Source organism: Xyrauchen texanus, chromosome 10, assembly GCF_025860055.1.
Source record: "Xyrauchen texanus isolate HMW12.3.18 chromosome 10, RBS_HiC_50CHRs, whole genome shotgun sequence".
Lineage (NCBI taxonomy): Eukaryota > Metazoa > Chordata > Actinopteri > Cypriniformes > Catostomidae > Xyrauchen > Xyrauchen texanus.
This window is the reverse complement of record NC_068285.1, coordinates 23,687,857-23,698,903: the sequence shown is the minus strand read 5'-3', so window position 1 is coordinate 23,698,903 and position 11,047 is coordinate 23,687,857. Positions and strand designations below refer to the sequence as shown.

Sequence of the window (11,047 nt, the reverse complement as noted above, 5' to 3'; positions counted from 1 at the left end):
AATGTAACACCATACTTCAGTACAGTTCTTCAGTCGAAAATGTTTGTTTTATCACAATATGTTTCAACACAAATGTTCTCGGCCATATGAGTGTATTCCATCTTCATCCCTCTGCTAACCCTCATAACTTCTCTGGAGTGAATATATTCACTTTACCAATCATCCAAAGCACTTTGCATAATGGACAATTTGCACTTGGGTGCTACCTTGATGGCTATTTCACCTCTTGCATGGGGGTACACTTCTCTAAGCTCTTGTCTCTCACGTTCCAAGTAATCTCTTTATCCTTGCATGCATCATCCTCTTTCTTTGCTCTTTTTGCGTATCCCAAATGTTTTATTTAAGCTTGTTGGTATACTTCTAGATTTCAGAAATGCATTTGTGTCACGAATGCAGGATTATTTATTCCATTTCTCTAGAACCCTTTGGTAATGTCTGAGACATTTTACGCATCCACACGCGCACAGAGAGAGAGAGAGAGAGAGAGGAGAGAGAGAGAGAGAGAGAGAGAGAGAGAATGAAGTCATTAACAGGTGGTGAGCCAAACTTCAGTACCCAGAGTCCTCCAGAGAAATAAAAATCCAGACACAAGAATCTACGGAGGCCCGGATGCACCATTCGACAAAGCACGTCTACGTCTCTCTCTCTCTGACTAGATACCTCCGAGTTGGTTTGCAGAGGGCGAGAAACGGCGCATAACGGCGCTCATTCCAATTTCCCGGGGCGCTCCGGTGTCTGCGGTACTCTGTTACTACATTTTGAGCTGTTGTATTTTTGTCCGAAATTGTGGTGACAACAATACGCAAGTTTTCCCATGTTCTGCATTTTTAGATTCTTGTGTTTTGTTTTTTCTTCTTGTTTTCGCTTTTTTTTTTTTTTTTTTTTTTTTTTAAACCAGATGCTGAACAGCTTGTTTTGATGTCGCAAGACAGAAGAGGATCGGGATGACCAAAGCCTCCAACATTCCCTAATAGTGTTTTCCACGTAAAGACACCTTCTGGTTTCAGGATGTCGCATGTCAAGACTGGCAATAGTACTGAATGTTCTGTGATCCAGGCGCAAGACCCCTGATGAGCGCGTGAGGAGCGCGGCACCACAGCTGCAGCAGCGCGGAGCACGGAGCCTCCCGGTGAGTGCGCGCCGCGGCGTCTGGCTTCACTGCCAACATTTGCATAGTCTTCCCCTGCGCCGCTCCGCATTTCACGAGGGTTTGTGTTTTCTATTGAAGGAATTTTTATTAACCTCATCGCTGCCATTCATTGAGCTCGCGATAGGTCACTCATATTCACACGCGCGCATTCATAAAGCTTAGGTACACAGATTGCACTCACCTACGCTTCGGTCGAACATGAGTCATCTCAAGTATTCACTTTATTTTTTTAAATAATGAATATTTCTGACCCTTAAAGTATTTTATGCAATTAAAAAAGCCACATGGGCAACATCATTGTCTTTCATAATGGCGATAGAATAATCTGTAGCCTAAAATATAACAGAGAAAGGCAAAATAGTCTATTCGTTTTGATAAATGAAAGAAAATTGACCATTCAGTTTGTTCGTGCGTGTGCGTAAAACGTGCATCATGACACAGGGCTACCATGAATGTTGTGTCCATTAATTATGGAATACTGATGAGTGATCATAAGTGGCTGTTGACTGACGGCATGTATGAGCGTCTGATGCGTTTGGTGATTATCATGGGGAGGCAACACCAGACTCACGCGCCTGCCTCGAGCTCGCAAATGACTCGACTTTTGATTAGTCTGGCTAATTATTCAGTCTCTCCCTCTCTGGTTATGCAGCACTGTTTTCACATGGCAATTAAAGTTAGGTCTTTTTTTTTTTACTGATGTCCTCTGCTCTGACAGTGGGCAATGATGAGTAATGCAGTGGCGCGTTAGCGCAAATCTTTCGACTCCCGTTGTGCGCGCGACGGTGGCGCGTAATGTGAAGATGTTTATGTTGTGACAGTCTCGATTATTCACAGCACACGCCAAGAACGTAAATAAAAAAGCACGCACGCTGCTCTGCCCCAAACACGCACACATGACATTACGGAAACGAGGATATCTATAAGGACACGGATATCGAATGGTTCTCTTCTTTACCCATATGGTATGTTGTCATGGCGACTGATAGGTAATCATGCAGGTAATCAGGATGCTGTCATTTATCCTAACGCCCATACAAATCATATCTAATGTACATTATTATTTTGTATAGATTGAGCTGCATGATTTTGTAAATGTGCCTTGGTGGTTGTCTTATGTATAGCATATTCTTTTTTGTAATTTGAACTGTATGAGTTTGAACATCTTTTTCTGGCCCAAGATCATTATGAGGACTCTGCATGGACATAATGTTTTTATACTGTACAAACTATATTATATCCCCTAACCCTCACAAAAACACCCTTGTAATTACCAGTTTGTAACCTAAAAAAAGTCCTCGTAAATCACTTAAACACATTTCAATTTCATAGCAAAATTACATAAAAATGAATTGTGTAATGTTTAACAAATTAAAATAAATAAAACGTAAATATATAGTTTTTTATTTAGTATTTATTAAAGATTACTCAATTCAATAAAAAAAAATTGTTATGAAATTGAAATGTGTACATCGTAAAAGAATTTTTTGAATGTAGGTCTACAATCTTTTTGGTCTTTTTGAATGCTATAAATAATTATCATTAAGCATATATATATATATATATATATATATATATATATATATATATATATATATATATATATATATATATATATATATATATATGCAGGGTTGGGAGGGTTACTTTTGAAATGTATTCCACAACAGGTTACAGAATAGATGCTGTAAAATGTAATTTGTGGTGTATTCCATTAGTTTACTCAAGGTCAGTCATGTATTATAAATACTTTGGATTACTTCTTCAGTACTGGTAGATTTTTTCACTTGTTTTGACTATAAAATCTCTGCCAGTACAGTAAGACAAAATACACTTGTTAAAAATACATTCTGAAAAAGAAACTAAATATCTAATGCAGTGTTGTTTCTAAAACAAGATAAATCAAATGAATCTTGTTTAAAATATTTGTAGATGTTTTTGCAGGAAAACAATACAAAAATTATTACCAAGAATATGATTTTTGCCCTAATATCAAAGGTCTTCTTAGAAAAAAATTAATTTTAGCTTAGCATTTTAGCTTAGCATAAAGCTGACAATTTACAAAAGGTTTATTTATATATTTGCTGTATGCATGTAACACATCAAATATAAGTGTTTCACCGCTGTTCAAATGCACTTTGGATATATATATATATATATATATTATCATATACAGTATATAATTAAAGTTGTACAGTTAAAATAAAGAATGAAACTGTGAGTGGAAAAACAGACTCAACAAATCGCAGTTGAGTGTCATTCACGCAAATGTATAAATAAATTGCACACGTTTCACACATTATTTTGTTTTCTTTCCTAAAAAGGGACTGAGATTAATAAAAAAAATTATCATTTTTTTTTCTTTCAAAACCTTTACCTCTAGAACTCATACGTACCCCTGGCAGGGAAACACTGCTTTAGGTTATGTTGGGAGTCGGGGGGTCGACTGTGCATGTGTTACCTTGTCCACCTGTCAGAGAGAGGCCGCTAGTCTTAAAGCTCTGGTCTCCATGGCAACCTTTATTCTGTAAAGAAAGCTTAGTTTCCCACAACAGCTGGAAACATCTGATTGGCAGAGCAGAGAGACATAGCATTGGCTAAAAAACTGACCTTGGCTGCAGCTACCCTTATAGCAACATTTTTCACTCAACACATACACAACACATACTTTCCAAACTATACATGAATACTGAACTTCACTCAACTCCCTCCACTTTTCCATTCCCTCGTTGACTGACTCTTGCTGGGTTTTTTGGAGAGATTTTCACCTCTGACCCCGGTTCCACAGTCCAGGGAGGAAGTTTATTCACATCAGTATGTGTGTGTGAGAGCATGAGATACAAAGACACAGAGAACTTGTGAGCAAAGAAGATGGAGTTGGTGAGAGAGAAGGCAAGAGAGTATCTAGGGGTTCTGTATACCTGGCTGGTTTCTGTGTCTCTCAGTAACAAGCAAACTCTAACAAGAGGCAGAACCAGCTCAATTATTAAAGCGTAAGAGAGAAAGGGAGGGGAGAAAGAAAAACAAGGGAGAGAAGCAGCATGGAAGAGAAAGAAACACATATAGATCACATAAACTGAGTGCAACTCATGCATGCTGTGAGCCTGTGACATCCGCAACTGAAGCTCTTACCACTCATAGGATATAATGCTTGTAGATCTTATTCTTGCATTGAACATGTCCATTTTAAAACTCAGCCATAAAGTGCTTTCAGGGTTCACTGTGGTGCATATTAAGGTTTGTGTGTTCAAATGAGGCACCACATGAATCTGGGTAATTCACGATTTAATTGACTTTGTATTGTATGATGTCATCATCATATGGCTTCTTTAATACAGAAACTCATGCAGTTCTGCTTTCATGCTGTTAACTTCATAGACTTTAATTGTTTGTATAGGTTGCACTGTTCTGATATGTTAAATCGTATATAATTTATAGTGAGGACATGCCTTTGTTAATGCTGACATATGTCTCAATCCTTGTCTTGCTCTCTGTCCTTGTCTCTCTCTCTTACACTCTCTCATTTTTCAGGTAACAAACTGCTAGATTGCTAGGCTAAAGATTGCCATGGAAACATGCATTTTGAGAGTGAGATGAGAAATGATTGAGAGAATCAATGTCTAAGGTAAGTGTGGGTTTTCATTTCATACATCATTTCAGGTCACACAGAACAGCCTGTGATATGCACATTGAACTCAGTGATCTAATTAAAGAACTTCCAATGATGTGCTTCCATTTATTTCACTAAATTAAACAAAAACTCAGATTCACCACAGCCTTTTATACCTTAATCTGTTTGTATGTGCTTTTATTAGCACACATTCAGTACCTGAGCCAGTAATTTTTAGGGACTTTGTTTGAACTTTGTACCCTTCTTCCATGTTCTTATGATATGCGAATGGACTACAAAGTTTTCTCATAGCTTCACAAGCTGAATACAACATATTTACATATAATTCACAGAGGTTTGTTCATTTAAGCAGTCCAATTTCATTAACTTATTCACAAATGAACCATGAAATAGTTACTAAAATATAAATAATAAAAAAAAAACTTAATGATGAGAGAAGATGGAGAAAGAGGAAATATGTGACAAGAAGTGAAGGTTGTGTTATAAAAAGAGGACAGATACTGTATAAGTCAATGAAACCAATAAACGTGTTATGTGTAAAGCATTTTTTTCCATTAGGTTCAAATAAGGTGAAAGATGTTATTTCCTAGTCATGGTCTTTGATGTGTACTATTACCTTTATGATATATCTTTTTAAGACAGTACTCGTTACCTCAGTGTTATCCGAAATATGGCGATAAGTCTTGCATCACCGAAGCAGAATCTTTCAGTTGTCATTCAAGCTAAGACATTAGAAGGACAGACCATGTTCCAGCTTTACTGTATAACATATATATATATATATATTTTTTTTATTAAGAATGTAGTACCTTTTATTCATAAATAGCAACCACGTCTGTGTGGACATGATCTGACATGCTCTTTATATAAATTTACAGTACTTCAAATTAATTGGCTTCTGGCAATATGACAGTATAACAGTGTAGATAGGATGTGGTAAATGAATCCAAACATTTCTTGTTGGGGGTGTCGTTTTAATTAGACATTTAATGTGGTAAAAAAATCCCATAGTTAGATTTACAAATGCCTTTTTCCCAAAAATCTTTTTTTCTTTTCTTTCACACTTCATAAATATTTCATAATGCTGTCATGTTTGTAAACAGTGCAAGTCATTGATAACCATGACAAATTTCACTGAAGGGGTATAAATGCATCCTGCATGTTTTATAGCTGTGGGACATGTTGAAGGCGTCATAGCGTAGCAATAAATGTATTATAAATTGCTAAATATATTATTAATAAATCAACTTTAAGCGTCTTAATGGTACAATGAAACAACAGCTGTTTTTATGACTGTGCAGTGAGATAAATCATTCAGATAGTCCTGAGAAGGACAGAACATTATCTTAAGAATCAAATAATCAGTTAAGACCTCCCTATTGTGAATACCACTGCAATTAATCCATCTAAAGTCCTCGACTTGGTGGGAGGTCCACAGATCTTCAATCCAGTCGACTTGATTCCCTCTTTTCATTTCAGTATTGTACTAGAGACACATGTTGTGGAGGCATGCTGTTCATTTAATGAAATCATGATCAAATTGGTCCCAGAGCTGAATTCACACCAGTGACCTCAGCTTTCCCACACATGACTGTGGGTGTTGGTGTGTCAGGCATCAAGCTCAAAAACACCTGTTTGCCCTCCAGCACTGAGGCTGCACTCATACTGCTACAGACTTATATGTGCTCTTTCTGAAGCTAATTGAAATAATAATAATAATAATAATAATAATCATAATAATAATAATAATACACGAATGAATGAATTAATTTGTTGTTGAATTAGTAGTATTACACTTTGTCTACACCGGAATTGTCGGTTTGAATCGATATGATGCAACAGATTGAGCCTGTCTACACTGGAAACATTTATGACATTCAGAAAGTATGGACCAATCAAATGGATAAATAATTTGTATATCCTCTTTATTTTCAATGTTAATCCATTGATATAAACCTTTATTTATTTTATAATCTAGTTATTACAGTAACACTTTACAATAAGGCTCCATTCGTTAACATTAATTAATGCATTAGGGATATTAAACAAACAATTAACAATATTTTGTACAGCATTTATTAATCTTTGTTAATGTTATTCAATAAAAATACAATTGTTCATTATTAGTTCATGTTAGTTCATAGTGCATTAACTAATGTTAACAAATACAACATTTGATTTTAAAAATGGATTAGTATATGTTGAAATTAACATTAACCAATATTAATAAATGCTTAATAAGTATTGTTCATTGCTGATTCATGTTAACTAATGTTGTTAATTAATGTTAACAAATGTAACCCTATTGTAAAGTGTTACCATTATTACTCTAATGTTATTCTTGCTAAATCTGCGTATTGCCTACATGTGGTTAGAAACAAACAATGATCTTCTTTAGTAGACCAGTGACAAGAAACATCATGAGCTGGCTTTAATGTAACAATCAGGAGTTATTTAAATAAGTAATGCATAAAACTCATGGCAAAAAGATTCATATGTGTGATATTTGGTAAGTAAAATAATTTTATTTCAGTCAGAAAGGATAATAAAGTGTCAGGAGTATCAGTCTGTCAACTGAAGGTGCATTGCGATACAAGGGATGCTACATGGCAACATTGTTGATTATAATAATTATAATGTGACTACGCTCACGTCCAGTATAGACAGGGTATTAATCCAAATGTATATCAAGTTGATTGTTTCAGTTTCACTTTTAATGTGTGGTATTGGCATGACAAATAATTTTACATTCGTATTGCCAAAGCATTTGCAGCTTTGCAGCGTTGAAACATGCAGCTTAGCTCCTTACAAGTGAAATAGTGCAAAATAAAAACAACATAAATAAATTAAGAAATGAAAAAAAATTAAGAAAAGAAAAATATACAGTGTATTTGTGAAAGAAATATAAAAGGAGTGGTGTTACAGAAAAAAAACTGGTTAAAATACAGAAAAATGTAGATGTAATACTAATGAACAATTATTAACTTAGACACAGACTCTGTTGAACACTGACTGATAGAAATTAATATTAAAACAGGATATGAATGTCCTTGGTGATTGGTCAAAGATAATATCTATTTCTCTGTCTATCTATATCTCTCTCTTTTCTCTCTGTCTCTCCATCTCCTGTCTTTTCCTCACCTTCAGACTGAGTTGCAGGCTCTCTCACCCTCCCCCTGTTTCTCTTTTTCCTGTTCTCTCTCTCTCTCTCTTCCTCTTTTGCACTCTCTCTCTCTCTCTCTCTCTCTCAACCCTCACACACTTTCTCTCTCTCTCTCTGTCTCTTTCTCTCTGTCTGCTGGAAGTTAATGAGCCCAACTCCCCCTGGGGAACACACACTTCCTCTGCCAGAGACAGGAAGAGAGAGAGAGAGAGAGAGAGAGAGAGAGAGAGAGAGAGAGAGAGAGAGAGAGAGCGAGTGAGATTACACAGTGCAGAGACAGCAAGTGAGAGAGAGACATAGTAGAAAGTGAGAGATGGTGGGGAAGAGGAGGGGTACTTTGGGGGAGATAAGGGAGGAAGAGTGAGCAAGAGAGAGAAAGAGATAAAGAAACAGAAGAAAGTGAGAGAGTGGGGGAACAGCAGAGGTACTAAGTGCCGATAAGAGAGAAAGAGAGAGAGTAGGAGGGAGTGGAATTTTCTGGTCATGATGATAGAGGGAGTGTACAACAGAAAGATGGATGAGAGCACTATACACTCCCATCCTGAAAGAGAGGGAGCAATTATAGACCATGGAAACAGAATAAGAGAGTGGGATAGAGAGTTAGAGAGACTATGCGGTTTAAAGAGAAACAGATGCTTTTGAAAAAGCCCCATAGAGACATTGCAAGAGAGAGCTTAAGTGAGAGAACATGTGAAAAAGTCACAGGAATATCTGCATATGTGTTTTATCTGTATGTATGAGTGTGTTAAAGAGAGACAGACAGAAAAAGAGAGTGTATATGTGTATTTTGAGCAGGTCTTAACATGCTGTCAGTGTCTAGATTTGGAATGTGCACAAGGCAGCCATTGTTGTTTAAAAAGCCAGCCAGCAGCCCTTCTCCTTGGCAACGGGCTCTGCAGCAGTGTCTCCCACGGCAACAGTGGAACAGGGGTGCTGTGGGGGGGCAAGTCAGGAAGTCAGGGCCGCAATGGAGAGGCCCCTCTACCAAACACTGGCCTCAAGGTCTGACTCAATATGTGTGAGTGTGTGTGTCTGCCAGAGAGTGTGTGTGGGATGTGTGTGCTGCACATTCCATATGTCTATATCTGTAGTGTGTGTGTGAAAGAGCTGGCGGGCTGTGCATTCTGTACAATTCAGAGATGAATAGCAGTGAAGGAGAGGTGGGTTAGAGAGGTGTGTGAAAGCAGTCGGGTTCGTGTGCAGAGAGAGAGACCAGCTGAAATGAAGGTGTAAGTATAAGCTTATTGGCTGATGAGCTGTTTACTGAATATCAGGCACATAGGGGAGTTTAGGGCATGGATAAACACATACATGCATTCAATATGATCGCTTGTTAAAGAGAGCGAGATTTGGTTTTCTTATTATTTATAAGATTTTATTATTGTTCTCTCTTTTTCTATTATTATGATTTAATTCTTTTTTTTCTTTAATGCTTTGGCAAAATGTACTAAAGCATTTCATGCCCATAAAGCAATATGAGTTTGAGTCTGAAACTCCACAGTAGTTGATTGTGAATCAGAAAACTGTTTTTCTAACCAAATTGACAAAATATCTGATTATGAATGCTGAAATAAAAATGTTACCCCACATTTCAAATAACTGTGCATGTATCTCCGAGCCATCAAACTCTTTGCACTTGACAGCAGTGCGTTTACATTTCATACTTGTGAATCATATACTTCATCATTTCAATTATTGTTCACTTTTGACAGGGTCCTGCCCATTTTATAGCTAGAACAATCACCAGACAGAACATTGATTTCCCAACGGGGGTACCCTTTCTATTCTTCTCTGTTTTCTGATAAAAATAAATAAATAAATAAACATTTAATTCTAATAAAGAAGATGTGTGCGAATACTGCAAACACTATAAAACACCCAAAGAGGCAGGACCATTTTAGCACTTATTTTATATATCAATGTAAATACTTGTAAGAAGTATAGATTATGCATGTAAACAATAAACATATATATATATATATATATATATATATATATATATATACAGTATATAGACCATTTTAAAAATGTAAACAAAAAAAAATCCTTTCAACAAAGTCTCTTTTTCAAGGTAAGTCAGTCCACTAGGCGGGCATCTTTGTAATGCTCTTGTAGTTTGGGCAGCTATATTTCTATGTAAACATGTTTCATGAAAATACAGCTCCTATCTACTTAAATGGGGAAAAAAATTATTCTCCAAAATGGTTGGTCAAAATTGTGGTAAAAAGAAAACATATTTCAAATAAGCAGTAAAAACTGGCAACACTGTGTGGCAGGGTTGGACTGTGTGGAAGAGATGGACACAGAGGGTGTGAGAGGGATTTATTGAAAATGTCCAAAACATAGGGGAATCTGGGGCCTTCGTGGTAGAAAGGGCTAGGTGAAGGAAGAGTAGTGAAGACAGGGGAAGGTCTTGGCAAAAGTGGTCTGAGGCACATGGGGTGGCGGTTTCACTCAAGCGGCCCGTTTGCCTTGGGCCTCTGCACTTGAGGGGAATAGCGGCCCAGCATCCTGGTCCATCGGCTGTGACACGTGCTCCAATCCTCGCTGTCGCATCTAACTCATGCCACGGTTCCAGGCTGCGGGTCCAGTTCCAACACTCCCCAGTCAGTTCCTGGACCTGCGAAGATGCAAGCAGGTAGAGATAGGTCTCACGAGGTGAGGCGTGTTCGGTGTTTAAAGGCAGCGGATATGAGGCTCTTCATTGGGTTCAGATGAGCGTCATCACATGATGCCAAATGGGGAAAAGTCACCACTGGCGACGATGATCCTAGGGAGGAGCATGTCGTTCTGTCACAACTGGTGTAATAAATTGTGCGTCTTTATCTCAGATTAAGCTAATTCGCATACATGTTCTCAAGTTGACTGACAGATGATTTCTGTACCTAAAAGGTTACTGGCTATTTTACCTGTAAGTCGAGACTTTCTTTCTACATCTGTTGAACGTTGGCTGCCATTGGGTGTTCCAATTTCTCCCATTCATTTTAATAGAAGTAACCTATCTCTACTAAATAGCCTCTGTTTTGTCAAGCAGGAAATGTTCATGGAACAATAGCCCTTTCACACATACAGCCTTTTCCAGAAAATGTACTGCATTTTTCAG

General features: G+C 37.3%; 1 protein-coding gene across 1 annotated transcript in view; it reads left to right on the top strand.

Annotated features, from left to right (window-relative positions):
• Positions 1-494: 494 nt before the first annotated feature.
• ahdc1 (AT hook, DNA binding motif, containing 1) overlaps positions 495-11,047 on the top strand; it is a 27,163-nt gene continuing 16,610 nt past the window's right edge. The window contains 2 exon segments of the mRNA XM_052136246.1: positions 495-1,129; positions 4,682-4,775. The gene's annotated coding sequence lies outside the window, so the exon portion shown is untranslated.